At 44.7% G+C, this 20,079-nt stretch overlaps 1 long non-coding RNA gene across 1 annotated transcript in view; it reads left to right on the forward strand.

Moving 5' to 3' along the window:
• Positions 1-14,039: 14,039 nt before the first annotated feature.
• Positions 14,040-20,079, forward strand: part of LOC311426410 — a 274,512-nt gene continuing 268,472 nt past the window's right edge. The window contains exon 1 of the long non-coding RNA XR_014686724.1: positions 14,040-15,532. This is a non-coding gene — a long non-coding RNA (uncharacterized lncRNA). The remainder of the gene's footprint in view (positions 15,533-20,079) is intronic.

A 20,079-nucleotide genomic window follows, 5' to 3' on the forward strand; every position in this document is an offset into this window, starting at 1 on the left:
AATCGGGGTGCTAGGAGGAGCTGCGCTTCAGTACCAACCACCTCCGAAGCAGATCGAACTCCTTCATATGCTGCCAATATCTCCTCTTCAGTTGGAGTGTAGCGGGCCTCAGATCCTCTGTATCCCCGGCTCCAAAACCCCAGGGGCCGACCTCGAGTTTCCCCAGGTTCTTTCTACCAGAGGCTCCATTTGGGGCCGTTCTCCCCGGCTGTGGTGTAGAGCACATTCTTTACATCTGGTCCTGTTCGAACTGGCCCAAGGGCTACTGCATGGACTATTTCCTGCTTGATTTGTTCAAAGGCTTGTCGTTGCTCAGGGCCCCATTCAAACTCATTCTTCTTACGGGTTACTTGGTAGAGCGGGTTTACAATCAGACTGTAATTTGGGATGTGCATTCTCCAAAACCCCACAACACCTAGGAAAGTCTGTGGTTTTTTTTGCTAGTTGGTGGAGACATGGCTGTTATTTTGTTGATCACATCCATTGGGATTTGACAACGTCCATCTTGCCATTTTATTCCTAAAAACTGGATCTCTCGTGCAGGTCCTTTGACTTTATTTTGTTTTATGGCAAAACCGGCTTTCAGAAGGATTTGGACTATTTTCTTCCCTTTCTCGAAAACTTCCTCTGCTGTGTCACCCCACACAATAATGTCACTGATGTACTGCAGGTGTTCAGGAGCTTCCCCCTGCTCCAGCGCAGACTGGATCAGTCCATGGCAAATGGTAGAGCTGTGTTTCCACCCCTGGGGCAGCCGATTCTAAGTATATTGGACTCCCCTCCATGTGAAAGCAAATTGTGGCCTGCACTCTGCTGCTAGAGGGATGGAGAAAAATGCATTAGCAATATCAATTGTGGCGTACCACTTGGCTGTCTTTGATTCAAGTTCGTACTGGAGTTAAAGCATGTCCAGCACTGCAGCACTCAGTGGTGGCATGACTTCATTCAGGCCACGATAGTCCACTGTTAGTCTCCACTCACCATTAGACTTTTGCACTGGCCATATGGGACTATTGAAAGGTGAATGAGTCTTGCTGATCTTGGCTCTCCAATTGACGAATTAGCTTATGGATGGGAATCAGGGAGTCTCGGTTGGTGTGATATTGCCACCGGTGCACAGTTGTGGTAGCGATTGGCACTTGCTGTTCTTCGACCCTCAGCAACCCCACAACAGAGGGGTCCTCTGAGAGACCAGGCAAGATAGACAATTGTTTAATGCCCTCTGTCTCTAAGGCAGCTATATCAAAAGCCCACCGGAACCCTTTTGGGTCCTTGCAATATCCTCTTCTAAGATAGTCTATGCCAAGGATACATGGAGCATCCGGGCCAGTCACAATGTGGTGCTTTTCCCACTCATTCCCAGTCAGACTCACTTCAGCCTCCAATACAGTCAACTGCTGAGATCCCCCTGTCACTCCACAAATACAGATGGGCTCTGGCCCTTTATAGCTCGATGGCATTATAGTACATTGTACACCGGTGTCTACTAAAGCCTTATACTTCTGTGCGTCTGATGTGCCAGGCCATCGAATCCACACGGTCCAATACATTCAATTGTCCCTTTCCTCCCCCTGCCTGGAGGCAGGGCCTCCCTAACCCTGGTCAGAATCTTCTTCGTTTCTGTGTTTCAAGGACTGTCTGCTGGAAGTTGGAGCAGCAAACTTTTCAGAGAATCCCTTTTTCCTGATTGTTTTCTTTTGCAACTCACGTACCTGTGCCTCTAGGCTCGCGGTAGATTTTCCATCCCATTTTCTCATGTCCTCTCCATGGTCTTGTAAGTAAAACCACAGGGTGGCACGGGGTGAGTACCCACCATATCGTCTTCCTTGTGTGGATGAACGCCTACCCCTGATAGCTGAGACACTGCTTTGTACAGGTGCGGAGGAGAATAATCTCTCTTCAAGTTGGTGAACCTTTTCAGAAAGTTTCTCCACAGTGTTCTCTTTTGGTCGGTGGACAGTGGTTGGTTCAGGTGGGGATGAAGATAGATTCTCTTTAAGTTGGTGGACCTCTTCAGAAAGTTTCTCCACAGCTGAGACGCAGGCCTGTAAGGAAGAGGAGAGACTTTCTTCATACTGCCGGAGTTGTTTAGCCTCTTCATCCACTCTTTCCAGGCCATTACTGCCAATGAGCTGGCATATGATGATGGTGCACTCTGTACAAACTTCCGCCACATGGGTCGTGTACACCTGACCTCATCTGGATCTTTGGATGTTTGTCTGAGGTCTGGATCCTCATAAATCACTTCCCGTACGGCTAATTCCCTCAGGTACTGGATTCCAATCTCCATAGTGGTCCACTTGCCTGGTAGACATACAAGTTCTTCCTTGAAGGGATACCTTTCCCTCACAGCTGAGAGGAGACGCCTCCAGAGGCTGTTAGATTGTGCTCCATCTGCAATTGCTTTGTCAATGCCAGCGTCTCTAGCAAGGGATCCCAGCCGCCTGGCTTCCCTGCCGTCTAATTCCACACAATTGTCTCCAGAGTCCCAGCACCGGAGCAGCCAGGTGACAAGCTGCTCACCTATACAACGACCAAAATCTTTTCGCACATCTCGTAGCTCACGCTCGTATAGGTTTCGGGTAGTTACTGTTGATTTTTCGGCATCCCCATCTTCCTCCTTCTGAATCCCTGATGGCCCAGCATCGTCGTCTCTATACCTAGATTTGGCAGAAGACTCTCTGCGTTCTAAACGACCTGAATCCCTATAGCATCTTTTCACCTTGTCTACAGGGGCAACTTGCACTGCTACAGCTCATTTCTCTGACCCAGCCACAGGAGCTGGAGCAGCTGCAGGAACCGGAGCTGGAGCAGCTGCAGGAGCTGGAACTGGAGCGGCTGCAGGAGCTGGAACTGGAGTGGCGGCAGGAGCTGGAACTGGAGCGGCTGCAGAATGCACCGTAGGGGTCACAGTGGCCGTTGGATCTGTCACAGGACTTGGAGTGGCCGCAGGGTCTGTCACTAAGTTGATAGCAGTATCAATTTCTGCTCGATAGGCATGAGCCAGGCCCCAGCATGTTACAATGATTTGTGTTACTTTGGAACTGCCAGAATCATGACACCTTTTTCTCAAGCATTCTGCTATTTTTTTTTTTAGGATTTTGCAGTTGTTCAGGGGTGAATTTCCAAAACACTGGGGGTGCCAACTGCTCTAGATGCCTGCCCATATCCTCCCATACTCCCTGCCACCCACAACTATCCTGCCTCCGGACAGATCTCCGGATGAGCTTCCTAAGTAGTTGTTTAACTTTAAGCAGAATCTGAAGTGCATCCAAGAGGCATAACAACAAGACCATGCTGGTCTGAGTATCCCAAGGATATTCAATATCTTGGAGAGCTATTGTAACAAGCTCGGAGGATAAGAGGGTGGTGAAGGAGAAATATAGGATAACTTTTTCATTCTGGGGGAGGAAGTGGCCAAGGCCTTTAACCTTAGTAACTGCTGGGTTTGTGGAGGACCGGGGGGAACTGAAAGTTGGCCCTGGGTAGCTGGACCGGTTGAACCCAAGTGGTGGGTTAGGAATTTGAGTGAAGTTCATAATGGGACACAATTTTGGAAAGAGGAAGAAGGCCCGTGGCAATTGTACTCGTCAGATCGGGGTATATACTGTTTAAACAGAACAGGAACAGTACAGGTGGGAAAAAGCATTTGTAATTGGACTCTATCTCCCAGATATGATTGTACTGATCCCGAATGTGGACCTATAACCTGTACAGCAAGTAGAGGAAAATGGAACGCTACACACATCCAGCTGAAAAACGGGACTTGGCTCTAATGCTCATATACGGAATTTTTTGGATCTGGATGTAAAACCATGGCAAGAGCACATGCGGAGGGACAATTTGATGTTCAGATCCTGAACTGTCAGTGTGATAACACTGCTAGGGAGCAGCATGTGGTAAGAGTCTACCGCTGGAGGTGGCAAAATGAGCATGGGACACAAGTGTTCTTTAAACATTTCTGGTCAGCTCGTAATATGACAAGCCACCAAGGAGAACTTGATTGTAATTGTAAGTGGGAATCCAATGTGGGAGTTGAAGGTGTGCATATACAATGAGTACATTGTAACAGGACCACTCAGTAATGAAAACACTCTGTATTTTCATTTCAAGGATAAGAGAGAATGGGACGATCCTTTTCCAAACGGGACGTGGGCCCTAAAGGGACATTATTGGGTGTGTGGCAAACATGCCTACAAAAGGCTACCAAAAGACTGGTCAGGAATACGCTATGCGGGGTACATAAGACCCTTGTTCTTTTTATTGTCACAAATACAAGGAAATAATTTAGGAATAAAATTATATGATGATCTGAATAGAGAAAAACGAACTATTGATGCTTCCTTAGCCAGGGGTAGTGCCCCCAAAATGGAGAGAAGAAGAATGGCCTCCTGAAAGAATCATACGGCATTATGGACCAGCTACCTGGAACCCGAATGAGGTAGTATCGGGGCCCGAGAACCTATTTATAATTTGAATAGAATAATTAGGTTGCAAGCTGTCCTTGAAATTATAACCAATCAAACAGCGACGGCTTTGTATCTTTTGGCTGATCAGTCCACCCAGATGAGGAATGCTATCTTTCAACATAGAATGGTTTTAGACTATTTACTAGCAGAAGAAGGGGGAGTGTGTGGAAAACTAAATGATTCCAGTTGTTGTTTACAAATTGATGATAATGGAAAAGTGGTTAAACAGATAACAAAAGAAATTAGAAAATTAGCCCACGTCACAGAACAAACTTGGAAGGATACGGATTAGGATTTGTTTTCATGGCTGCCTGGTGGACCATGGGTTAAAAGGATGTTATTTTTATTTCTATGTGGTATAATGATGTTATTATTTATACCTTGTATGATACCTTGCTTTACATTATTGATACGCCGAATAATAAATAGTATGCAATTTGTGATGACTTTGGTAGAGAAGGAAGGTGATGTGTCAATAATGATGCTTAAGAATTGGACCCTCCAAGAATGGACTGATGAAATCCTGTTGTTACTAGCAAAAGTTGAAAAGGAGACACGAATTGAGGATATTGAAAAGAAGATAAGGGATTGTGAGGAATGTTTTAACAATTCGTGTCAATAGAGATCTTGAAGGGAAATGTATTTATAGACTTTTCTTTGAAGTTTCTGATATCTGGGGGTTTTCAGAACGACTGCTAACTATTATGACTATTGCATGGGACACTATGCAAGTCTCTGATATCTGACCAGGAGATTAAGAAAGCTGAAGGACAACTAGAAGACAAAGCTTGCAGGGGACGCTGCACAAGTCTCTGACATACAGCCAAGTTGGACAAAGAAAAAAACCTGTGAGGAAGACTATGAGCCTTCAGCACAAGAGACCCCCAGAGGGACCCCCAGAGACTGATACGCATGCTCCAGTAGGAGGGTTTGGATTCCGGAAACTAATTAAGATAAGCCTGTTTTTTCTAGAAGTAGTAATGAATATGTATTAGCCTAGAAGCATAAAAATCAACTGCTTGATGTGACTGGTGTGCATCTTGGTGGAGCAGAGACTCCCGGCGCACTCAGCGTTGTTTGCTTATCTCTATTCCTTTAATAAATTGTAAACTTTGATTATAGTCCTATTTTGAAGACTGAGCCATTTATAACAGGATAATACTTCTTTATCTCCTCAATGTATATAAATATCTGAGGGGTGGGAGACAGAAGGATGTAGCCAACCTCTTCTCAGTGGTTTGTGGGGATAGGACAAGGGGCAATGGCTGCAAGTTAGAACACAGGAAGTTCCGCACTGACATACAAAAGAACTTCTTCACAGTGAGGGTGACGGAGCATAGGAACAGGCTGCCTATGGAGGTTGTGGAGTCTCCTTCTCTGGAGATATTCAAGGCCTGTCTGGACTCTGTCATAACTGAAACCAGAACAGATGCCTACCTGGGCAGCCTGCTCTGAGGAACCTGCTTTGGCAGGGGGGTTGGACCTGATGATCTTTCGAGGTCCCTTCCAACCCCTACAGTTCTGTGATTCTGTGATTCTGTGATTCTGTGATTCTTTCCTTCTGATAGTCAAGCTTGCTGTTAGAGGATCCTCCTGATCCATCACTGTGACTATAGTCAACTCCTTCTGTTGCTTTCCTACACAGTCCCTGAAGAAATGTCTGAAATAGTCTCAGAGAGGGAGGAGTCATTCGGTCCTGTCACTGGCCATTCTGGGTGCTGAGACCTCTCAGTTCCCTACTTTGAGTTCTTCATTCTTGATGGTCATTTTTATTTCCTGCGGTTCTTTTGCTGAAAACATTGCCAATAACAAGGAAAAAAATCCCCCCAAAGAGCCTTCCTTACTTTCATTCTCTCCCATTTTTCTGTTAAGTATGTCTTTTTCTGATTTGAGTGGATTTCATGTTGTCTTTTAGCAAACAGGATTAAATTCTTCACACTCCTGCTTCTCCCTGCTGTCCACCAAATCCCAACCCTCTCAAATGGAAATGCAAAGGCAGGGAATTCTCCATGGCCGGGCACGCTGGGAGGGGATGCACCTGTTCCTACCCACTCTACACAGACCTTCCTGCCAGAGAGGTGTGCTCTCGCTGAAGTTTCATCTCCTCTCTCCCATTTGATGGGAAACATCAGTGGGTGTTGGGTGCTGAGATATGGGACACGTCAAGTGCCTGGGGGAAGGAAGGATTTGCTCCTCAGCAAGGCTGTGGGAGGCAGCTCTGCCATCTCCTGCTCACCCAGTTGCAGCAGCCTCCAATGTACGGGAGGATGCTTTCAGTGACTGCTCAGCCTAGCTCCGATGGGAGTGCTGCAGTAGGAGGGACGCAGTAAGGCAAACCTTTGTTTTACTTGGATGCGAGCAATGGTTTTGGTTTCGTTTCCAAAGGAAACACGGCTTATTCAGTCACACAATCCACTCACTTCTATTTGTTCACCTGCTTCTGCTCTACCCATTTCCATCTTACATTCCCCATGATGTTTTTGAACCTATTGATTGGTTTTAACCACGTTTAAAAAAACTAAAAGTCTTCATGATAATTACAGTCCAACTAGTTGTGCAAAAAATTGGCAGAAAGAAGGGATACAAATGAGTTCCCCTCCAAGGAGACATGGGCAGGGTTCAGCCATGGCAGAAGCTATGTCCGATCTCTGCCCCTGTGCTGGCCAGCACGTCACCCTGCAGTGGCTACAGGGCTCTCAGACTTCTGGCCAAAGTGGAGCACAAGGAAGAAGCTGGGTTATTGAAATGGGAGAGCATGGGAGCCACAAATCTGCAGCAGCCAAGCTTTGCTAGTTTGGCTTCATATTTTGAGCAAGCAATTATTATTTCCAAAGCTTTCACAGTATGCAGAGGATGTGCCTCTTAGCCTAGAAAAATGTTGTTTCCCTGAAAAATACTGTCGAAAGACCCAAGTTATGTACAACCAGCCCTGGAAGCCCTTCCATCCAAATGGAAGAAGAGTTAGCTAAATTCCAGCAAAGCGGCAACTTTGGAACAGTTTGGAGGTAGAGGTGTTAAGACCTAAACATGAGGGAGAAGTTGCTCTGTTAAAAAGGAAGAGTCTTTCCCTACAATCAAAATGTGGAACTGGTTGGTGCAAGATAGTGCAAAGCTGAACGAGTACCCCTGGAGTGGCAGGTTTAAAATATAAGTCCCAGGAAAATTCACACCAGGCAAATACCCAAAGAAGGTGTTTATAACAACTCATAACTATGATTGCTCACGTAAACTACTTCTGAGAATTTTCCCTAACTGCTGATATGCAGAGGAAAGAGGCTCTGGCCAGGAGGGATTGACTTGTGCTCTTTTATAGTTACCCATCCATAAACTTTTCGTGACTGTCTGAAATAGGTGCTGGGCTTTGGGAGTCATCAGTTGGGCATAGCATTGTTGTCTTCATAATTTCACACGAATCAGATGAACATATTTCACAATCCCCCATCTCCTTTTTCATGGTATTGATTCGTGTTTTCCTTTCCAATCAAGTCAACGCTTGCCGAATTGATATCAATTTTGGATCTTATTTTGTTTTTATTATCATCAGGGAATGGGTTTTCTCTTTCCCTGGTTCTGGGTCAACAGTTACTGCAGATATTTACATTCCTTGTATACCGAGTGTATTAGTCTGGTGTAAGCACTGCTCTGCAACAATTAAAACATCAGCATGTTATCAACACTCTTCTCATCCTAGCCCAAAACATAGCATTCTACTAGGAAGAAACACTTTCATCATCAATCTCTAAACAGCAATTACTAAGGTTAAATTTTCCACAGACTCCTCCTTCTTGTGCTAGTAAATAATCCAAAGCTAAGCGATTTTGATACAAAGCAATTCTTATCTTGGTATTTTGCTTTGCAATTAATCCAAGTGCATCTCCAATTTTATTTACAACTATTTCTAATACAGCTAGTAACCTAATTATTCTATTAAGTATATATTCTGGGGTCCTATAGCCCCAGGATCTGTCTTCTGCCCACATAGCTGGATCATAATAGGCAAACGCCTTCAATCAAGGGGTTGGGCCCGCTTTCAGGGTCAATTCAGGCTTGTGTTACCGTTCAGCCTGTCAGGGTGATCCAGCTCCTGGAAAACGAATCACAATTTTATATAGGTTTAAAGAAAAGAGGTTCTTATGTTATTTTCTTGGGACAACCTGACCTTAGTGTGGGAGAAGTCCGGTCGAGGCCCTCTCGCTCGGCAGTCAATACCCATAGGGGTTGCCTCCCTCGGTAGACCATACACACCGCAGTGGAGGGTCCTGCCCTGGTCTTGCCTTCTCCCTTTCCTCCCTTCAGGCTTGCCCCCTTTATTTGGCATCCTTAATTCATGCAGAGCCTCGTTGCCAGAATATTAGTTCTCCTTTAGCTTTAGTTTCAGTTCCCCAGGAGGGGACTCAGCCCTCAGAGCTTCAGCAGTTATTGGTAATTTTATTCTGGATGTGTGGGTCCAACCCCTTTCTGAAGTTCTCACAGCTGTTTCAGTAGTAAGTAAAACAAGGTACAGTCCTTCCCATCGGGGGTTCAGTGATTCTTCCCTCCAGGTTTTTATTAAGACCTTGTCTCCTGGTTGTATCTTATGAATAGCAAATCCTAAAGGTGGTGTTTGAGCCATCATTCCAATTTCTCTTATCTCTTGTAATCTCCTTCCAGTAGTAATTATATCTTTCTGGATGCTTCGATCCTCAACTACATTGTTCCCTAGAGTCATCCCTTGAGAATAAGGCATATCATATAACATTTCATATGGTGATAATCCAGTCTCACTGTGTGGTTTAGTTCTTATGTTTAAAAGTGCCAATGGTAAGCATTTCATCCAGGGCATTTGTGTCTCAATCATTAATTTAGCCAATTGTTGTTTTATTGTTTGATTCAGTCTTTCTACTTTCCCTGAGCTTTGTGGGTGCCATGGAGTATAGTATTCCCACTGAATACCTGATGATTGGCATAATAATTTTATTATTTTAGAAGTAAAGTGTGTGCCCTGGTCAGAATCAATGTACTGGATTATCCCATATCTAGGTATAAGGTGTTCTAATAGAATTTTTACCACCATTTGTGCTGTAGCTCGTGCTACGGGATAAGCTTCTACCCATTGTGTTAAATGATCTACTATTACCAATAGATATTTTATCCTCCCTACCTTGGGCAATTCAGTGAAATCAACTTGTACTTTCTCAAAAGGCCTATAAGCTTTTTTTTTCCCTCCCGTGGCTGCTTGTTGAAACACTTTCTTATCTATCTTCTGACAAGTTAAGCAACCTCGTGTAATTTGCTTTGCTATTTCAAAAATCCCAATGCAACCAAATTGTATAAGTAAATGATCACTTAATGCCTTTGTACCCCAATGTGTTTGTGCATGCAAATGTCCCAATATTTGCGTCTCATAAGCTTTTGGCAATATATCTCGCCTGTCTGGCAGTGTCCATTTTCCTTGTTCTAACTTAGCCCCTATTTTCTCCAGTTTCATTTGTTTGTTTTGTTTTGTTTTCCATTGCATTTCAAAGTTGGTCCAAAAATTCCATAGGGGTTTCTTTTGGACCTTGTTGGAACAGATTCTCAATTCCCAATTTAACCAGATTTTGGTATTTACCTTTCATAATGTCCAGGGTGATTAGGGTCTCAGTGTGGGGGTCAGTCAGGGGAATGCAATGGTCAGCAGTTCCCTGAGCGGTCCCATTGGCAGTCTGAACTCACTCATAAACTCAGGTTGTTTTAAGATTTAGATGCTTTTCTGTTTCCATGACAACTCTCTTGGACCCATCATGGTCCCTCTGCCCCAGAGGGCTCGCAACTGTGATTTTGTGATTTTGAGATCACAGCCTCCGGTTGAGGCGGGACTATTAACATTCCTACATCCTCTTCCCCTGCTCATTCAACTTCAAACAGCTCTGTCAAATACTACATGCAATACCTTTAAAACCTTCAACAACTCTTTTAACCCTTCCTTTATTTTTTTCCAGCCTGTACTTTTCTCATGCCAACACCAAAGGCTAAGTCAGGGGCCAACTTAATTCCACTCCTTTTCCCTCTAAGATGCTGAAACAACATATCAGTATGTGAGGAATGTTTTAACAATTCGTGTCCATAAAGAACAATTCTGTTTGAATCCTGTCTGCCTCTGGGCCCTGCACTGGCAATTTAATTCTTGAACCACAGATGCAGTGTGTCCCAGTCTCCCCCTCATTCTAGTCTATTTATCACGTCTTCAGAAAACACTCCTTAAATTTATGAACCTGTTTGCTTTTGTTATTCCGGACTTCTGTTTCTAACAGTTACAGCCTTTTTTCCTGTCTTCTTCGAGATTAACTTAACACTGCTATAGATGTGTCTGTGAATGGCTGGGGAAGAATGTTTTAATTACTCGGAAGCGTCAAATAAGAAAGCTGTTTGTGTTTGATGTCTGGGAGTTTCAGAACAACTGATAACAACTAGTGACTGTTATGGGATACTATGCGGATCTTTGGTATCTGGTTAGGGGGGCCGAGAGATTAAGAGGAAGGAAAAAGAAGCTAAAGGACGGCTGGGAGACAAGACCTGCAGAGAATGTTCTATAAACTTGGCATGGTGCCAAGTAAGTACAAAGGGGGAGAGGAAGACTACGAGCCTTCAGCATGAAAGACCCCTAGAGACCCCCAGAAGAGACCCCCAGAGGAGACTGCGCATGCTCCAGTAGGAGGGACTGGACCCCGGAAGCTAATTATAATAATCTATTTTTTTAGAAGTAGTAATGAATATGTATTAGTCTAGGAGCATAAAAATCAGCTGCTTGATGTAACTGGTGTGCATCCTGGTGGAGCGGAGACTCCCGGTGCACCCAGCGCTGTTTGCTTACCTCTATTCCTTTATATTCTTTTAATAAATCCTATTTTTTTATTTAATCCTAATTTGAATCCTGAGCCATTTATACCAATTTGGGGGCTCGTCCGGGATGGCTATATTTCCTGAATTCTGATTTAATCTAGGAGAGGCGCCCCACCATTTGGTGGCTCCTGTTTGAGTCGGATCGGGACTAATGCCATCCTGAACCTGAATAAAGGTAAGCAAAGAATTTGTGTTTTTTTTGAGCTCCCTTGCCGGCTGTTTTTTGCCCGTAATTCTGCGCGCGAAGATCCAGACGAAGACAACAGGGTCGTTTGGATACCGTCTGGTTCGATCCCGGACGAAGACAGCAGAGATGCTTGTGGATACCGTCCAGTTGGATTCTGGACGAAGACGACTGATTCGTAAGATACCGTCCGGTTGGGTAAAGGTGCGGTTGCCAGTGTTTGTGTGTGAGAGTGTAACTGAGACTTCTAAAGTCAGCGTGGAGGTCTTTTTGTTTTCTCACTGGTTCTAATCTCCTGTTGGGGGGGCTGGGGCGGTGAAGGGAGTGATACGTGGGTGGGTGATAGGTCCTAAACCCCCTGCAAGACACTCTCACTGGGGGCAACCAAGGGCTGTGGGAATTGCCACTAGTAAAATTCCCGGATGGGTCAGAGAAAATCGAAGACCAAGGACCAGAAAGGGAGCAAATTACCAGATATATGACCAAAAAGTCCATTATGAATAATGATTAGAAATTGGAACAATAGGGGCCCCAGAAAATTAAAGAGTAAATTGAAAATGATCCAGTATTATATGATAGAATGACCAAAAGAACCCTTAAGACCCCATGTATTTTGATCCACGGAGGACGGGGTCTGTCAGGCTTTGAACATTAATAGTAGAATACCCGTGGATCTGGAAAAGAGCAAGCTGAAACATTGGAATTAGAAATTAGAGAGCAATTGATTAAGAATGAATATGTGCTACTGTGCTGTTCTGCACTTATACCTCCAGATAACAGGAGCCTCTTGGACCCCGAGAACCAGATCAAAAACAACCTCATGGTTCGGACTTTAATCAAGGGGTCAGAGATAAGGAGGACTGTTCACAAAGGGACAGGTTATGCATATGTATAGGAATGTTCATGTATATGTAACTCTTTACTAAAGCAATTTGCCACATTAGGCGTGCATGTCTTTGGTGGGACTACCCGCCCCGTGCCGCCCAGAACTGAGTAAACATACCTACTTTACAATCTTACGGATTGTGGAGTCAGCTTTCTGTGAGTCATTTTGGTGAGCCAGGCAGGAGACACTCTGCTCGGCTGCGGGATCGGCTGCAGCGTGGACGCCCCTAGGTGCACCCTGAGTGTTTTTGCTCGGAGGGGACTCCACTCTCAGCTGCTCACCGCAGGAGCAGAGATCTCCTAAAACTGCAGACAAACGGTATGTTTTCGGCTGCTAGAGGGATACTAACTGGAGTGTTAATAATTGTATGTGTTTTTATGTATGTATTTTGTGTTGTATTTTGTGTTGACATTTTGTATATTGTAATATTTGCATATTGTATGTATTTTGTGTTCAAAGTATTTGTGTAAATGTAAGGGTTTGAAACAAAGTGTTATAAGTCACTTCACGAAGAACACAGTCAAAGACAATACTTGTTTGGTTGGTTATCATTCTAAATTATATTCCTGTGGTATGAATGAGATGTGCTGGAGGCCTCCGTGTGCGATTGTGCTGTGTGAGTGAGACGCAGCGTTGCTGCAAAGCGAGTGCAGAGTTCCAATCCATTGTTCCGTACTCTCCGCAAGGGGAGTGGGCAGAGACGAACGAAGTGCTTGACAGACTGAAAAGAAGTGCTGTTTTATCCAAGTTTTGAGTGGTGGTGCCTAATATATGGGCCCAGTGTATCTTGTGTATCTTGTGTATCCTATTTTTGCTCTTAAATGTTTTGACTGTGACAAGAAAAAGGCAGGAGCATGATCTGACTCTACTGGTGCTTTCGGCTGTGCTTCCTGCAACATATGAGGCCCGCACAGGCTGAGACCTGGACTCGCTGAGACCTGAACAGGCCGAGAGACCGGAGCGGCGCTGAGAGACTGGAGCGGCGCCAGGAGACCCGAGACACTACGGAGGGACTACCGCTGGACGGAGAGAGCCCTGAGAGACGCTGCAGAGCCACGGACGGCTCTGAGAGACACAGAATAGACCTGGCAGAAGCTGCAAAACGCGGGGAAATTGAAGTAATTGCGGGACATCCGAGATCGAGTTGCTACGGGAGATCAGAGGCGTCAGTGGACACCGGCAGTCAACTCTCACTGTGAGGCGAGTTGGCACAGAGCAGAGGGGCGGACATCAGGACCCTGCAGCCTGTCTGACATAACCATGGAGGCAGCAGCGGCTGTGCTGCTTCTCTCTGGCATTCTTTTTATAAGAAGTTTATCTTGCAATGCAAAAAAGACTATTCGTCCCCAGATCGGTGTTATAACTATTACTAATGACGACTTAGCTCTATTGCAGGGCAGGAGTGCAGAGACGCAGATTACACTGCCAAATGACCACTGGCAGGCTCTTTCACAAACAGCTTCTAAGGTTGCAGCTGGCACTGCCTGCAGCCGTATAGCAGACGTTACACTCTCTTTTCTAACTAGTAATCATGTGTCTTATCCATTTGTGGTGAATGGCCAGTGGCAAAAAGAAAAGGGGGGAGACAAAGACAGAAACGGTACAAGGAGGATGCCACCGACACTAATAGCATGGGTAATAGGAGTAGTATAAGTGACACAGGTGACGGTGCAGGGCACTCTGCCTGCTGCTCGCCCTCGCCGGCCTGTGCACTGCTGCCGACGGTGCTAGAGCAAAATGTGAAGACTGCTCAGATGGCAGTGATGAGAGTGCTTGTGTGAAGAAGATGTGTGCTGAATCTGACTTTGTGTGCAACAGTGGTCACTGTGTGCTAAACAGATGGCAGTGTGATGGGGATCCGGACTGTGAAGATGGGTCTGATGAAAGTGCTGAGCTGTGTCATATGAGAGCATGCTGGGTAAATGAAAAGTCAACCCATTGTATCCCAGTGTCCTGGAAATGTGATGGTGAAAAAGACTGACAGTGGAGAAGATGAAGAGAATTGTGGCGATGTGACAGAGATCCTTATTGCAAGGATGGAAGTGATGAAATTAACTGCCCTTCCTGGACCTGCAGGCCAGACCAGTTCAGATGTGAACTGTGTCCATAGGAGAAGGCAGTGCAGTGGTGTGAGAGACTGTCTGGATGGCACTGATGAAGCAAACTGTAACAATGTTATTCAGTGCCTGGGACCTGGCAAATTCAAGTGCAGAAGTGGAGAATGCATAGATATCAATAAAGTGTGTAACCAGCAGAGAGACTGCAAGGACTGGGGTGATGAGCCCCTGAAGGAATGCAACATAAATGAATGTGACTGTCCAGCTGGGAAACTGTGGAGATAGTGATGAATGCCAAAACCCTGGTATCTGTAGTCAAATCTGTATCAACCTGAAAGGCTATCAGATGAATCCTGTTACAGGAACCTGGAAAGGGCCATACGGCAAAGCAAATTAGATAACTGTTATTTAACTTGTCAGAAGATAAAAAAGAAAGTGTTTCAACAAGCAGCCACGAGAGGAAAGAATCACTGAACCCCCGATGTGAGGGACTGTACCTTGTTTTACTTACTACTGAAACAGCTGTGAGAACCGCAGAAAGGGACCCACGCATCCAGAATAAAAGGACCAGTAACTACTGAAACTTGGAGGGTTGAGTCCGCTCCTGGGAAACTGAAACTCAAGCTAAGGAAGAACTAATAGTCTGGCAACGAGGCTCTGCATGAATTAAGGATGCCAAATAAAGGGGACAAGCCTAAAGGGAGAAAAGGGAGAAGGCAAGACCAGGGCAGGACCCTCCACTGTGGTGTGTATGGTCTACCAAGGGAGGCAACCCCTATGGGTATTGACTGCCGAGTGAGAGGGCCTCGACCAGACTTCTCCCACACTAAGATCAGGTTGTCCCGAGAAAATAACATAAAAAAACCTCTTTTTTAAACCTATATAAAATTGTGATTCATTTTACAGGAGCTGGATCACCCTGACAGGCCGAACGGTAACACAAGCCTGAATTGACCCTGAAAGCGGGCCTAACTCCTTGACTGAAGGCGTTTGCCTATTATGATCCAGCTACGTGGGCAGAAGACAGATCCTGGGGCTATAGGACCCCAGTACATATACTTAATAGAATAATTAGGTTACTAGCTGTAATAGAAATAGTTATAAATGATGAGAACTGATCTAAATGAGTTATAAAGATGAGAACTGCTTTGTATCAAAATTGCCTAGCTTTGACTCCCGGTGCACCCAGCGCTGTTTGCTTACCTCTATTCTTTTAATAAATCCTATTTTTTTATTTAATCCTATTTTGAATCCTGAGCCATTTATAACAAGTATATAACATTTCATCCTATTTTCCTTCTCTCCTCAAAAACAACATTAATTGCAAGATAACGTTATAGTCGATTGATCCATAAAGAGGCCATTTAGTTTATATAGTGGCCACCATTGATTGCAATACTTAATTAAATTAAATATATGAGTGGTGGGTGATTCTGTTAGTCCCAGACAGGCTGCAGCATACTTGCTCTCTTCCGGATCCACGGGTATTCTACTATTAACATTAATGTTCAAAGCCTGACAGACCCAGTCCTCCGTGGACCCAAATATCGACCAAAATACATGGGGTCTTAAGGGTTCTTTTGGTCATTCTATCATATAATACTGGACCATTTTTAATTTACTCTTTCATTTTCTGGGGCCCCTATCGTTCCAATTTCTAATCATTATTCCTAATGGACTTTCTGGTGGTATGACTGGTAATTTGCTCCCTTTCTTCTGGTCCTTGGTCTTCGATTTTGTCTGACCCATCTAGGAATTTTACTATGGCAATTCCCACAGCCCTTGGTTACCTTAGTAAGAGTGTCTTGCAGGGGGTTTATGACCTATCACCTACCCATAAATCCTATAGGAATCGCTTCGGTCCTTCACCAGCCAAGTCCCTTGTGGGAGACTGGAACCGTGGTTAGAAGACCTCCACAATAGCTTTGGAACTACGTTTCATCTCAGTCAAACTCTTACACACACAGGCAACCGAATCCCACCCAAATGAACAGTATACAACTTAAATACTTCCGACTCCGTTGTCTTCGTTCGGATCTTTGTGCGCAGAATTACAGGCAAAATACAGTGCTGCAGCCAACAAGGGAGCTCATAAAAAAATCAAAATCTTTGCTTGCCTTTATTCAGTTTCAAGATGGCATTAGTCCCGACCCGACTCGAACAGGAGCCACCAAATGGTGGGGCGCCTCTCGTAGATCAAATCAGAATTCAGTTACCAAAGCCATCTCGGACGAACCCCAATTTTAATAAATGACTGAGTCCCAAATAGGATTGCAATTAAAGTTTACAATTTATTAAAGGAATAGAGGTAAGCAAACAGCTCTGGGTGCGCCAGGAGTCTCTGCTCCACGAAGACACACACCTATTACATCAGGTGGCTGTTTTTTATGCTCCTAGGCCAATACATATTCCACACCACTTTTTGGAAAAGGCAGGGTTATTATAATTAGTTTCCCGGGATCCGAACCATCCCACGGATGCATGTGTATCGGTCTCCAGTGGTCCCTCTGGGGGGTCTCTCGTGCTGAAGGCACATAGTCTTCCTTCCAGGCTTTGTCCTTCGGTCCTTCTTCAGCTTCCCCCCCTCTCCTTATTTGGTCATCTCTTAGCAGGATATACAGAGACCCATGAAGCGCCTCATGCAATAGTTAGCAGTTATTTTGAAACCCCTTTGTTCTCTTATCCCAGATATCAGAGACTTGTCCCATGGAAAACTCAGCAGGTTTTGGAAACTCCTTTGTTCTCTTATAACCTAGACTGGAGTCTCAAGGTTTACCCTTCAAACTCTCTATTGACACGAACTGCTAGACCATTCTTTTACAAGATACAAGAACTATATCCATTAACCACTCTGTTTCTCTTAGACTTGTTATACAAGGGGATGTAAGACAGAAGGTCACATTTCATCATGCGGCCCTAACATTGTTCCATATAGACATGAATCAGATGAACATATTTCACAATCCCCCATCTCCTTTTTCATGGTATTGATTCGTGTTTTCCTTTCCAATCGAGTCAATACTTGCCGAATTGATATCAATTTTCTATCTTCTTTTGTTTTTATTATCATCAGGAAATGGGTTCTCTCTTTCCCTGGTTCTGGGTGAACAGGTACTGCAGATATTTGCATTCCTTGTATAACCAGAATCACAGAATCACAGAATTTCTAGGTTGGAAGAGACCTCAAGATCATCGAGTCCAACCTCTGACCTAACGCTAACAGTCCCCACTAAACCATATCCCTAAGCTCTACATCTAAACGTCTTTTAAAGACTTCCAGGGATGGTGACTCCACCACTTCCCTGGGCAGCCTGTTCCAATGTCTAACAACCCTTTCGGTAAAGATCTTCCTAAGATCCAACCTAAAACTCCCCTGGCTCAACTTAAGCCCATTCCCCCTCGTCCTGTCACCAGGCACGTGGGAGAACAGACCAACCCCCACCTCGCTACAGCCTCCTTTAAGGTATCTGTAGAGAGCAATAAGGTTGCCCCTGAGCCTCCTCTTCTCCAGGCTGAACAAGCCCAGCTCCCTCAGCCGCTCCTCGTAGGACTTGTTCTCCAGACCCCTCACCAGCTTCGTCGCCCTTCTCTGGACTCGCTCGAGCACCTCCATGTCCTTCTTGTAGCGAGGGGCCCAAAACTGAACACAGTACTCGAGGTGCGGCCTCACCAGAGCCGAGTACAGGGGGACACTCACTTCCCTAGCCCTGCTGGTCACACTGCTTCTGATACAAGCCAGGATGCTGTTGGCCTTTTTGGCCACCTGAGGACACTGCTGGCTCATATTCAGCCGACTATCAACCATCACTCCCAGGTCCTTCTCTGCCAGTCAGCTCTCCAACCACTCATCTCCCAGCCTGTAGCTCTGCTTGGGGCTGTTGTGCCCCAGGTGCAGGACCCAGCACTTGGCCTTGTTGAACTTCATTCAGTTGACGTCAGCCCATTGGTCCAGCCAATCCAGATCCTCCTGCAGAGCCTTCCTACCATCGAGCAGATCAACACACGCACCTAACTTGGTGTCATCAGCGAACTTACTGAGGGTGCACTCAATGCCCTCATCCAGATCATCGATAAAGATATTAAAGAGAACTGGCCCCAGTACCGAGCCCTGGGGAACGCCACTAGTGACCAGCCTCCAACTGGATTTGACACCATTCACCACAACTCTTTGGGCCCGGCTATCCAGCCAGTTTCTAACCTAATGAAGCGTATGCCAGTCCAAGCCAGGAGCAGCCAGTTTCTTGAGCAGAATGTTGTGAGAACCGAGTTTATTAGTCTGGTAAAACAAGGTATTAAACATGGAATTATTAAGAATCTTCCACATATCCCCAGTACAACCATCCCAATTTTAGTAAGCCAATCAACACCCATAAAGTCCTCCCCATAATCCTCCTATATCGATTCCATTTCATGTTTGAACTGGGACCTCTGCAATTTTGTTCATTTCTTTTACAAGTTCATTTACAGCTTTTCCTTCATCATCAATCTCTAAACAGCAATTACTAAGGTTAAATTTTCCAGACTCCTCCTTCTTGTGCTAGTAAATAATCCAAAGCTATATAGTAAATATAAATATAAATATTGTATTATCAATATAAATAATCCAAAGCTCTATAGTAAATAATCAAAAGCTGTATCAAAGATTTTGATACAAAGCAGTTCTTATTTTGGTATTTTGCTTTGCAATTAATCCAAGTGCATCTCCAGTTTTACCTACAACTATTTCTAATACAGCTTGAAACCTAAGTATTCTATTAAGCATAAATATTGGGGTCCTATAGCCCCAGGATCTGTTTTCTGCCCACATAGCTGGACCATAATAGGCAAACACCTTCAATCAAGGGGTTGGGCCCGCTTTGAGGGTCGATTCAGGCTTGTGTTGCTGATCAGCCTTTCGGGGTGATCCAGCTCCTGGAAAACGAATCACAATTTTATATGGGTTTAAAAAAGGTTCTTATGTTATTTTCTTGGGACAACCCAACATTAGTGCGGTAGAAGTCTGGTCGAGGCCCTCTCACTCGGCAGTCAATACCCATAGGGGTTGTCTCTGTTATAAATGAGGTCTCAATTCAATCTGAATTTTGTAATATTTATAAAACAAATATTTCTAAAAGGTATAAAAGCTATAAAAGGTATAACAGGCAAGTAAACAGCGCTGGGTGTGTGGGGAGTCTACGCTCCACGCACACACAAACATCAAACATTCTAAATACATGTATACAGAACATTGCTTTACATAATAACCCAAGTATGCCTATACATGCATACAATCAGGATAGGTAACAAACAATCCTTTAAGTTCCATAACTTAACAATCTCCATTTTCCATTCCTCGGGCCTTATGTATCCCATTCTTCCCAGATCGAAGAAAAACATGTCCATCTCCTTTGTGAAGGCAAAGAGGCCTGGGTCAAAAGGCATGTCCAGGTCACCAGGGGGCGTAACAGCAAAAGCCTTCGATGGCTGTAACAGCAGAGGGGCCCATGGTGTAGCAGAAGAATGTTATCTCAGTCACGGGGTTTTCCAACCCCCATGGCCACATTCCCAAATCTCCCCTTTCTTTATTAATATCAACCATTTTCTCGACATGAATTACTACTCCATATATAACATTCCCTATTC

This window comes from Aythya ferina, assembly GCF_964211825.1.
Source record: "Aythya ferina genome assembly, chromosome: W".
Classification (NCBI taxonomy): Eukaryota; Metazoa; Chordata; class Aves; order Anseriformes; family Anatidae; genus Aythya; species Aythya ferina.